Consider the following 12,960-nt stretch of genomic DNA (forward strand, 5'->3'; position numbering starts at 1 on the left):
TAGCTGAATTCAAGAATTGATCCAAGTTTCTTTTCTTTCCTTGTAGACATCAGACAACAGAGCAAAAGCTCCGATCCCACAACCTCCAGGTGTGCTGATCTTCTCTTCACGATTCAGAATCCACTTCATACATATACACAAAAAACTTTCATATAGCAGTTGACATAAAAATTAAATCTAATTTTTCCCACTCACTGTGCAGTGTAACTTATTTTCTCTCTCTTGAAACATGAATTCAGTCGCCACAGAAAACACCATCATAAAGCTATGTAAAGGAATGAAATGAGTAGCATTAGCCATCAGTGAACACATCACAGCATTCACCACATTTTCAGACTAAATCATCAAATTAATAAATCAACAATACATAGTCTGTCTGTTTCTGATTGTTTTTGTTTTTTTTTCTTTCAGATTACATCAACATGAACAAAGCACCAATCTCCACTCATGAAACATGAAGATAATGCGGAAGTGCAAAGAAGCTGTAATTCAGGGAAAATCCAACAGGGGGCCATGATGTTGGTTTCAAAAGGAGACCGGGTCTCATTGAAACCCATTCAAAAATGCAGATTTTCAGAGTGCAAATATTTTATTTATTTATTTATTTATTTATTTTTCCCTTGTCCTGTTCGGCAGTTGGGGCGTGCAATATTGTATGATTGTAGCCTTTTACTATCCGAACAGATTTTAATGTTAGCAGCAGGATGAGACTGAATCTCCTCCTGCTGCTGCCTTTATTTAAAGCTGGCATCCGACATGGCTGAGGACAGGACCGGGGCGGAAATGCTCAGAGAGCAAGAGACAGAGTGCAAATAAACTTATAAAGCGCCCGGTTTCAGAACATGTTTTTGTCTCTATCACTAGTTTCTACAACCGAGTTGTCTTCATCAAACACTGGTTTTCACATGAATCATCTGATGATTTTATTTTTTTGAGTTACAGTTTTGGAAAAATCCAAGGATGAATCCTGCATTTTGCTCTGACTCTGTTGGTGAGGGCTGAGCGCGGACGGACACAAAACGGACACAAAAGACCAGAATTCTGTCTCGAGACTTCGCACAAATAAATTGTAATCAGTGTTGGAGATCTGCATTGGGACTCTTTATTTGGGACCCAGTCCTCAATATAACAGCTTATTTATGTATGGATTTAGGAACAACTTGTTCATTGGGGTGTTTAAGTTATCCTGTTTTGTTACACCATTATTTGCCCAGGTCTTTTTCTCTGGAGTTGGTGCAGAGTTTTGCATGTCTCTTAATATATTTATATCAGTCGCTTCTGATTGGGGAAGGAGTGCATGGTGCTGTCCTTGTGCCCTTTGTTTAGCAGTCTCATCAGCACACCTGGTTCCTTGTGTAAGCGGGTCTGTGTGGTTTGTGTTTGCCACACATTTGCACACTGCCAATCATTTTGGTAACTGTACAGTTTCCAATAGTGTTGATGGAAGTTTTGCATGTGTCACTGTTTTGCTTGTTGATGTTCTCATGCCTCTATTTTTCCACTGTTGCGCAAACACATGTATGGTGGAAAATGCATATTGGCTATCTATCCATCAAAACATCCATGTGTTTGTTATTCTTTTTTATAAGTGGTAAAGAGGGACCTGCACTGAGTGTGTGCCCCAGATACCTCAGCTCCCATTTTTTCCAGCTGTACTTCACTTTGTATTTGTTAATTTTGTTTCCTGTCCTTGACAAACACGTCAGGAGAGTGACTGTATCAGCGAGGCATCGTTCCTTCGTTTCTGAAGCAATCAGTATGTTTTCCACAGACTATTATTTGACTTTGTGCAGATGGACTAAAATTAGAAATGCATGCTGTGATCACCTGAGAGAAAACAGTCGGGCTTTCACAGTAGCCCTGTGGCAATCTAGTATATGTGTATCTTTTCCATTCAAATGTGAATGGAAACCAGAATTGGCTGTCTTCATGCACTGGTATGGAAGAAAATGCATTACTCAAATCAAAGACTGAATATTTTAGCCTCTGGACTTAGCTCATTAAGTAGTGAGTGATGTGGGTTTGTCACAACAGGTGCTCTTTGTATGACTGCTGCATTTATTGCCTGTAGATCTTGCACCATTCTCCAGCCAGTGGATGGAGCAGCTTTTTAAACAGGAAAAATGGACGAATTACATGGGGACTTGTTGTATTCTGTCAATACGCCTGCTTTTAGCAAGTCAGTTATCACTGGCCTATTCTCTCTTTGGCCTCTGGCTTCAGTGGGTATTGTCTGACACATGGCGTGTATTCAGTCTTAGGTCTTATCTGCACTGGTGGACAGCCTTTCAGCAGCCACACATCTGAGCTCTCTTGAGACCACAATGTGAGCAGGAGATCTTTGAGCAGGTTCTACTCCCGTTTCTGTCAGCATAACTTGTCAGGCTGTGTCCTCTCCAGCTGTCATGTGTGTAGCTGGAATTACTCTGACAATCCAGTTCAGCGGTCTGTGCCAGAGACCTGATAATGGGCTATAAAGCAGTCAATCTCCTTTCTCTGTCGAGTCATTTTGGTGTGCTGCACATGGTGTCAGTATCTTTAAGTCTCCCCACTTTGCTTTGACTGTCTTTCTGTGTGGTGTGTAGAATGAACTGTCTCAGTCTTCTGCAGACCGTGCCTCATTCCCTGTTCTGACCTCTGCCTTGAGAGTAAATTTGACTCCAAGGCTTGCAGCATTGCATTCTTTAGCTGCTGCTGATAAGGTCCTTGCTCTCCCTTGCCATCTCTGAGTCCGCTGTTTTGTTTAAACACCGCTTCAAATCTCACTCTGACGTCTGTAGTCCCCCCTCTGCTTGAACAACTGAGCCTTGATCCCCAGTTGCAATGCTCCAATTCTTTGCATCAATTCAGTACGGTCATGAGCCACAGGATCGCTTCCTCTTTATTTATTTTTTTTTGTTTGTTTGTTTTTGACTGGAGTCTAATTTTTGCAATAAGTTGAGTGCACTCCTCCTCTTGTAATCATCTGGAAAATAGTATTTATATCTTTTCTTTTTTTTGCATCTCCTTCTAATGCTGCTTTCTTTTTACAGAAACAATTTCCCATTTTATCTTTTACTTTGTTTTCAATAATTTGTTGTTTCATGAACTTATTTTGGAGATAAATAAAAGTTTGTGGAATGACAATGTCAATCTGGTTCTGTGGACTGAAACAGGACTTTCCGGTACAGAACAGTTTTTGACTACTCTACTCTACCCACCTGTGGTTAAATACCTAAATGCATTCCTTGTTTGATTTTCTACTCAGAGGACTGCTTGATCTGATCTTAGGCAAAGCAGTTCCCCCTACTGGCTCCCATTTAACATTACTCATCCTGAACCTAATTTATGGGTTATCCTCATTTGCCTCCTACTGCCTTCCCCACCCTCTCAGTTGTTCCAGGAGTGAGACAACTGATACATGTATAAATCTATTCATCCCACCTCAACTTGTGGAGTTCTATCATCTTAAGAATCTTGTGCTTTGTGTCAGGGAAACCCTTTAGAAAGAAAAAAAAAAAAAAACATTAAATGTGATCCTTAAAAAGTGTGATCCTGAAGAAAAACCACCACGCCCCGCGAAGTATGCAAAGCTGTAGCTTCACTCCATATTTTCAGAAATCAAATAAGGTTGATTATAATATGACATTAGAACCAACAATTGTGGTTTGGAGAGTATAACAATGTGACCTTGATCAAATTCCTTATTTGTGTATTTAAATTCAGCACCGTGGAAAGTGATCCAGCGCAGCTGCGACTCTCAGTGTCAGAGTTCATGTTTGTCTCCTGTTCATGTTGTATTCTGACTCTGTCTCTGGTTTCAGGCTCCTTGGCTTCTCTCTGCATGTTTCATTGCTGTTTCCCATCCTGATGTCTTTCAGCTGGTGCCTTGGTTTTATTATGGCCTGCCTTTGTTTTCAACAAGCAGGTTTAGTGAAAACCCTGAATGTGGTAACGCTGAATTGACGGATATGGAGTTTTCTGTTTCACAAAGGGAAGGAACTCAAATCAGAAAAGGAGGGGTAACTTTAGCCTGTTTCAGTCAGTTACCATTCACCAGGAACAGACTTTATGACCCTAACCTAGTCGAAAACGGGTTTTTCTCAATGAACCTTGAGTTTCCCTCTGTGTCTGTGTTTCTATCACCACAGTAAACACTTCGGTCAGCTGGTGAAGCTGATGATCTGCCTGGCACGGCCTTTTGCATCTCCCAGAGAGGACATGTATGACCCTGTTCCCTTTTCATGCCCCGATGCTTCCTGGACCCCATCCATGTGTGCCTGGTACCTGTTGCCGACCTGGATGACGGTACCACCGGAGCTTGTTTCCCACGCTGCCCCTCCCCGTACATGGCGCCCAAAGAGGCTGCCGAGGTCACCTATGCCCTGACAATTCTCATAATTCATGATCCAAATTACGACCAATAGTGACATTTTATGCTGGTTACTAACCCTGAACCGGGAGGAAGTCAGGGGCTGGAATTTTCTTTTTTTTTTTTTTTTAACAGAGCGAGTTGTTGCTCTTAATCTAATTCTATTTGTCTAAAAATGTGTGTTCTGTGCATTAAATAACAACTTCTGCTTGACTTTCAAAAAAAAAAAAAAGTTTTTCTTTAATTTTTTAATCAGATGTGTGTATTCATACTGCTAGAACAATTTTGTTCTTCTGTTGTAAATCAATCAATAAATCAATCAATCTGTCTGTCTACACTTGTTACGGGTCTCAGTGAAGTGGCCGCAGTAACAAAAATAATGTCGACCGGCCGGCCGACCTGTCTGTTTAAACAGTTTAGAGAGAGAGGAGTCAGAAATGTCTTTGCACGTGTCTTCCCAGGCTGCATCCGAGTTTATTCTTGAACATGTCAAAACAACAAAAATTCATAGCACATAACTTCCATTTTCTTAAGACAGTTCAGTTAAGGTTTGTCACTCATCTCCTTTCAATTTCCATTTCACATCACTTGACAATCACAATTCACATTTTCCCATGTCTTCTCATTTTCCAATCATGTCTGTAAATACATGTTTCCTAATCATTTATCTCAATAAACAACTAAAATGAATTTATCATTGTTTCCGCTCAGTGTAGACTGAATAAACTGGATATATTACCCTAAATAGTGTTTCAACCTCTGCTGAATCTGAATCTGTCTGTCTCTATCAAAGAGCCTCAAATATCAGAAATAAATGTGCTTATTTTACACTTATCTTCCTTTTCATACACCTTCAACCAAACTGTGATGAACAAATACTGGGCAATAAAATATATATATACATTAGCAAAACCCAAGTGTACAGAAGCCTCATTGCCATTTTCCCCATTGTGTATAATGAAACTGCAGCCGGACCTGATCCAAAATGGCGGCCGCGTGACAAAACCATCCGACTCATTTAAGTTATTTAACAAAATATAAATCTTCAAAACATCACGAAAACTTAAAATAAATATCAGGGGTATTGTCAGGACAGCTTACAGGGTAATGTCAGAACTGCTTACTAACCTGTTTAAACAGTTTAGAGAGAGGAGTCAGAAATGTCTTTGCACGTGTCTTCCCAGGCTGCATCTGAGGATACGGGAGGGGACCGCTTCCCCTTAATCGCTCCCCAGTGCAACTGGTCTGAACACAAATGTTCCCCCCTCTCACTGTTAACATAAAAGTAGCAACTCTGTGCCCAAAATATTCATTCAAAAACAAATAAATATTAACAAAATTAGCTGCCATGTTCAAAATTAAATACAGCCACTCTAACTTGTGGTTCCCCAATTTTGGGGGTGCCACATCCTTCCCGACAACAAAAGTGGCTCCTGACACTTAATGAAAACTTTCAAGAAAATCACAACCCATTCTGTTCTTCTCTCACAATGTAATTCTCAAAACCCGTAAGTTACCAAAGATCATGTGCCTAAGAATGTGTGACTCTCCTGTTCGCCAGCTTTCTAAAGACTGTATATAGGGTATAGATAAGGGAAAAACTGAAATGGGACAAGAGGTGGCCCTTGGAATGGTAGTCCATATGGTTGAGGGGAAGGTACAAGGTAAGTATCTACAGAATTCACAGTGGGACATGATCGATATGTCGGGTGGCCAAGAGTTGAGTAGGTGAGTCTTTGGCCTGGCTGTCTCCGGCAAGTAGTGCATCGAAGGGGGGTAGGTGAACTGGGCTGAGAGTATGTTTTCGGTTCCTCATGGCTTTCATGCTGGGCGAACTGAAGTTCTGCATCTGACTGAGGTAAGTCAAATTGATCATTCCCTCCAGGTTCCAATGGTTTGTTTTCTCCATCCCTCAGTTGCGGTTCATCCTGCCTCTGATCCTCCATTACCACTTCATCTTCCAGCAGCACAGGGCCTGCTTCTGAAACAACTTCGATCTCCCTCTGTGTCTGACCTCCTTGATGGGCCTCCGCCCACTCGGATAGATGTTCACCCATGTCTCGGGCTTCTGCTGACTCACCCTGAACGACCACAGGCTCCTTATCAAGCTTGACACACCTTCTCTCAGAGGGGAACTGTGTCTCCGGCACTCGCACCTCTCTCTTCTGGTTGTTCATTGGCCTGTCATGGGAAGCAGCAACCAATATTCACTTCCTGAGCCATCATCCGAATCAGAAGTCTCTTCATTCTCTGTATGGTTGCTTCTGTAGTTCACTTTAGCAAGACAATTTCCTGGTCCTGGCTTTTGTTTTGGGGTTGGCTTGGCTGGCGGAGTTGAGAATTCCACTGGCAGGTCATTGACCAGCAGGAGTAAGTTTCGGTGCAGGGTTCTAGGTCTGCCCTTGTCATTCCCTTCTGGGTGGATCATGTACACGGGGTTGTCCGAGACCTGTTCTTTGATGACGTAAATTCTCTCCTCCCAATACGAACGCAACTTGCCGGGTCCTCCACGTTCACTCAGGTTTCTCACCAGCACCCTGTCTCCAGGCTTCAGAACCACTCCTCTCACTTTCTGGTCGTAGTAAGTCTTACCTTTGGAGCTAGATGACAGGCTATTGTTGTTCGCAATTTGATAAGCTTCTGTCATTCTCTTACGCCACTTCTAAGCATATCCGCTGTGTGTCACTGGATCAGTCTCTTCTGCAAACCCAAACAAGAGATCCACTGGCAGGCGGGGGTGGCGATCATAGAGCAGAAAGTGGGGCGAGTAACCAGTGGACTCATGTCGGGTGCAGTTATACGCATGTATAACTTGTGGGAGATGGTCCTTCCACGCTGCCTTCTCTTTGTCGGTCAGTGTGCGTAGCATCTGCAACAATGTGCGATTGAACCACTCAGCCAGGTTACCTTGGGGGTGGTACGGGGAGGTTTGGGAGTGACCAACCCCAGAGAGCTGTCCGAGAGGCCGGAAGAGCTTGTTCACGAACTCGCGACCTTGGTCATGGTGGAGCTTGTTGGTAAAGCCAAAGCGAGAGACATAATCACAATATATTCGCTATGCTGCTGTGCGGCCCGATTTGTTTTTAGTTGGGTAGGCCTGAGCAAACCTTGTGAAGTGGTCCACAACCACCAGAATGTATTCGTACCCCCCTTTACTCTTCTCCAGGTGCAAATAGTCGATACAGACTAACTCAAGTGGTGAGTTGGATTTGAGGCTATTCATGGGAGCATGTACATGGACTGTCGGCTTCTTTTGTTTTATGCAAGAACATTTCCTCGTCACATATTCCTCTATGTCCCTTTTCATGTGAGGCCAATAAAATCTTTCCCTTGCAAGATGTAATACTCTCTCAGTACCCACATGGCCCATGTGATCGTGCAGGTGTTTCATGGCGATGGGCTGATACTTGAGAGGCAAAACGAGTTGTTTTCTCTCTGGTGTGCGCCGATACAAGAGACCTTGCTCGAGGTGCAGACGGTCCCACTCACGAAGGAGCTTGCTTGCAGATTCTTTCACGGACCTCCTGATGTCTTAAGTCTTGTGTCAGATTCTTTAAGTCTCATGACCTCTCCAATTGTGGGATCTTCCCTTTGAGCCTGAACCAAGTCATCATGTTTGATTTCCTGGAGGGGTGTGCAAGGTTGTAGGATAACATCCTGAGAGGAGGCCAGGAGAGCAGCCACCCAGGCCACGTCTTTCCTCTGGGCTGCTCGGGTCCCTTCCCAAGTTGCGCTCACCACTTCCTGTGACAGCTCTTCTGTGCACTTGGACATGTACTGATCGATGCAAAGGGGGATACGGGACAGGGTATCATCATCTACATTGGCTTTTCCTGGTCTGTACTTGATGCTGAACCGAAAGTCTCACAGTTCTCCAACCCAGCGATGACTGACCGCATTGAGTTTAGCTGTACTCATGATATATAGCAGTGGGTTGTTGTCGGTGTAGATTGTGAAGTGTGGAGCATAGAAGAGATAATCTCAAAACTTTTCACACACTGCCCACTTTAGAGCCAGGAACTCTAGGTTACCACTGTGCAGATGGTAATTGTGCTCTGCCTGTGTCAGGGTCCGTGATCCATAGCCAATGATTCGTAGCTTTCCTCCCTGCTGCTGGTAGAGGACGGCCCCGAGGCCCTGCGCCAATGCATCAGTGTGCAGAATGAATGGCAGGTCAAAGTCTGGGTACGCTAGGACTGGAGGATTCGTTAACACATCAATCAGTCTCTCAAGGATACTTTGATGCTCGGCAGCCCACTGCATGGATGTTCTTGATGGCAGTTGGGGTCCTTTGGTTTTGCTCAGTCCACAATAGGCTTGTTGTGCTGTAGACTTCCCCTGGAGTAACTCATACAGAGGCTGAGCTGTCCTTGAGAAGTTTTGAATGTATGAGCGGTAGTAGCTGAGGAACCCGAGGATCCTCCTCAAGTCTCCTACAGTCTGTGGTACTTGGGTCTTCAAAGCAAAAACTACTGCTTCCAGGTCTTTGGGGTCAACTCGAACACCCTCAGCACTAACCAGTCGCCCGACATAGCGAACCTCTCCTTTGAACATCTCGCACTTCTCAGGTCGAAGCTTCACACCTTGGTGCTGTAAAGCCTGGAGCACCTTGCGGACGCCCTCCACATGATCCTCAAAGGACTTGGAGTAGCAGAGGATGTCGTCCAGGTACGGTATGCAGCACTCGTCCCTAAGAGAACTCAACATCTCCTCCATGCTCCACTGAAATGCTGCAGGTGCGTTGGAAAGCCCAAATGGTATTCGTATCCACTCGTAGAGACCCCAGGGTGCGATGAAGGCAGTGAGATGACGGGAGCCTTCTGCCACAAATCCTTGGTGATATGCTTTGCCCTGGTCCAGGATACTGAACCAGGAGTATCCCCCCAAGGTGTCAAGCAGGTCCCTTATTCGAGGCAGTGGATGTCAGTCTGGCACTGTCTTCTGATTCAGCAGACGATAGTCAATGCAGAGTCGTAATGTGCCATCTTTTTTTCGCACACACACAATGGGAGCGGCATATGAAGACTTGGACTTGACTATCCATCCTTTCACAATGAGGTCCTGGATGTACTCTTTGACCTCTTTTAGGAGTTGCTTCGGTATAGAAGTGTAAGCTCTTTGCACTGGGATGTCATCTCTTAGATTGATCACCATTTGCAGACTCGGATTACATCCAATATCATTGCCATCTTTTGCAAAAGCCTCACATTCCTCAAACAACATTCTCCTGACAACCTCCTGTTGTTTCTCTTCCAGATGGTCAAGGTTCACTTGAGGATGCCAATGAGATGGACTTGGTTCAGTTGGCTCAACCTATCTAATCTAACCTTATTGACTGTCGTGGTGAATGCAGGTTTGTTGGTGGTTTCAGCTTCCACAATCCGGTCAATGGGCTGCACTGTGCCCAAAGTGGTCTTTTTGTGCAGAGTAACATTGTGTTTGGAGTTGTTACCAACGGCGATTGTGACATAGGGCTTGGCAGGGTTCTTAATTTCAACCAACCCTGTCACCACCTCCAGCTGCTCTAAGGGTTGAATGTCTTCACCTGCCTCGAACAACACCAAGTGGTCACCGGAGTTGATATTTAACGGAACTCGGCATCTCACCCAGGTGACTTGCCCAGCAGGGATGATCACATCCTTTTCACCTGTTCTTAGCTGACCTTGTGGCAGGCTGGACACTTCTGTCTGAATGAAGCTTACGATCGCCTCAGCTTTTTCAGCAGAGACACAGATGGCCTTTTGAAGCAACGTAACCAGTGTAGGTATTAACTGTTCTGGTTGTCCTTTCATGATTTGCTCCAGGACGTTGAATCCAACCAGTGGTTTGTCCATGGGCAGGCTGCTGACGAGCACTGGTGTGCTGATCGAGAGGCCAGGATCCTCACTTCCAGGTAAGTTGATCATTATAGGTATCCAGCCATCAAATGGGATGGGGTCCCCATTTACTGCACAGACTTTCAGTTCATCCAGTTCTTCAATAATTTCTGACAGGGGTCTCATGACCAAGTCCGGCAAATACCTCTGTTTCCAGTCTCGGCTTATGATACTAACTTGTGCACCAGTGTCAAGCAAAGCAGTAGTCGTCAAGCCACTGAAGTTACATTGTATCAGAGCCTTTCTCCCAATCAGTTTAGCAACTGCTCCACGTTTATTGCACGACGCTTCATCACTGAAGAGAGCAAGTATCTCACCTTGTTTATGGACGGCAACTCCTGATGAAGTCGGATTTGGATCTTTGTTGCCGGCTGGATCTTTTATTTCTGCTTGGTGTTCACTCTGGGGCTGATTTTGAGACCCGATCACTGAGTGCCCCGTGGCAGCGACCGGCTCACATTTCCTTGGTTCTGCTGTTTCTTCAGGCAGCCAACCGCCCTGTGACCCACCTCACCACAGATGAAACAATGGCCACAATCTTGACGGTTCTGCTCAACACATGCTGGACAGCCATAAGGTCTCTCCCTCTTGCCTTTGACTCTGTTCTGAGAATAGGTCACATGGTCCGCGGGTTGAGGCTTACTTTGTTGTTGCATTGCTTCAACCAGACTTGTAAGCTTTGCCACTTTATCTGTGAGTTCTTTGATTGGGTCTGTCTTTGCTTTAGGAACTTGACTCTCTTGCTTCACTTGTTCTTGGGTTGCGTTAAGTTCCAGCTGAGCACTATGGGCACTTGCAGTCTGTCTACGAGAAGATCCCATCCTCTTTTGTCTCTCACTTTCTTCGCTTGTGATCCTCATTACATGACGCAGGATGGTTTCGTCACTCATCTCACAGTTTGACAATAGAGGTTTTAGCTCCCGTCGAATATCACTGTGTTTGTATCCTAACCCCTGGTAAACAGTGTGTAGGAAGACATCTTGGACAGTTGCAGCATTATACTTCACACCTGCATCTGACAATTTGGATGTGAACAAGACTCGCTGTTTCAGTCCAATGACATGGTACAGGAACTGCTGCGGTGTTTCGTTTTCATCCTGTCTGGCACACATCAGTTCCTGAAACAACTCTGTACTGTTTTTCTCTCTCAGGTGTGCCTGGAGGAACCCGTTCAATTCGGACAAAGTAAGATCATCTTTGTTGATCAACATTTCTTTGAAAATCCCCGGCTTGATTATTCTCAGCACACCACGAACTATCTCTGTGTCATGGAACCCTTCTCGGCTCCCCTCTTCAAACTGTTTGATTATGTGGTTGTAGCTTATGTCGGACGAATGATCGCCAACCTGACCTCCTTGGACTTTAAACTCCCTTCTTTGAAAATAGGAAAAGTCTCTAAAGGGGAGAAGCACCTCATGGTCAGGCCGTGCTGCAGGCCGACCAACTGAATTGGCTTTTTTCTGGGATAAGTCACTACTCGGCTGACTAACATGGGATCGCATCCCAGAGGAGTGTGGTGGTGACTGGTTAGTCGTGAGAGTGATGTTCTGTCTGAGCTTCCTACCAAGCTCCTCATAGTCTAATAGCATCTGCTGTTCAGTGTTGGTGATGTCTGGTGCAGCCCTGGCTAACTTTGGTGTAACTGGATCGACTGTGGAAGGATGACTGTCAGTGTCATCTATCATGTCAGCAGTATACTCCATCTGTGTGTCTGGCTGCATAAGGTGTAACTCAGCATCCCCTTTAACTTCCGATGACAGCATAACATCACGTTCCTTGATTACAGCAATACAATACAATACAATCTTTTAGCATCAGCAAATGCACCACCCCACCATCCTCTAATTCGAACAAGTGCTTACTGTACAGGAAAGTACTGATGTAATCGAAGCAGCTTTCCAGATCTTCCTTCTCGAGCTCAGGCTGGTCGTGATCTGGCAGTGGACCCACTTGTCTGGTGATCCTGAGGAACTCTCTCGCCGATAAGGTGACCAGGCTCTTCCTAATGTCCCACACTAGGCTCTTCCTCCCACTCTCCATTATGGCAGTCACTCCGCTCAGCTCGGCAATGGTCCAGCTCACCGCTCCCTCTGCTCGCAGTCGTTCTGTTCTAGGTCCCAGATGTCATCTATGGATCAGCTCCAAACCAGCCGGTGGCGCCGATCCCAGATGAGCCCCCAAGATTTGTTACGGGTCCCAGTGAAGTGGCCGCAGTAACAAAAATAATGTCGACCGGCCGGCCGACCTGTCTGTTTAAACAGTTTAGAGAGAGAGGAGTCAGAAATGTCTTTGCACGTGTCTTCCCAGGCTGCATTAGAGTTTATTCTTGAACATGTCAAAACAAAAAAAAAATCCATAGCACATAACTTCCACTTTCTTAAGACACTTCAGTTAAAGGTGCTGTAGGCAGGATTCCGCATCTCCGCCATCTTGCTTAGGGTTACCTAAGCAAGATGGCGATTTGACCCATCTAAGATGGCGATTTGAAACCCAGCACAGCCAATCCTGTCCTGTTTTCTCTGACATTACGCCCTTACGCAAGTTAAGCCCCTCCCACAAGAACGTGCGACAAACGCCCCTCGACCAATCACGGTTAGAGCCTCATGGACTCTTCTGATTGGTCAAAGATACCTGGAGCTGTCAAGATTCCTTTTCAGCTCAGAACAGAGACAGATGGAAATGCTGCGCCCTTGCGGTAGAGCAATTATGCTACACTCCTAAAGGATTATCAAT

Source organism: Salarias fasciatus, chromosome 11 (assembly GCF_902148845.1).
Source record: "Salarias fasciatus chromosome 11, fSalaFa1.1, whole genome shotgun sequence".
Taxonomy (NCBI): Eukaryota; Metazoa; Chordata; class Actinopteri; order Blenniiformes; family Blenniidae; genus Salarias; species Salarias fasciatus.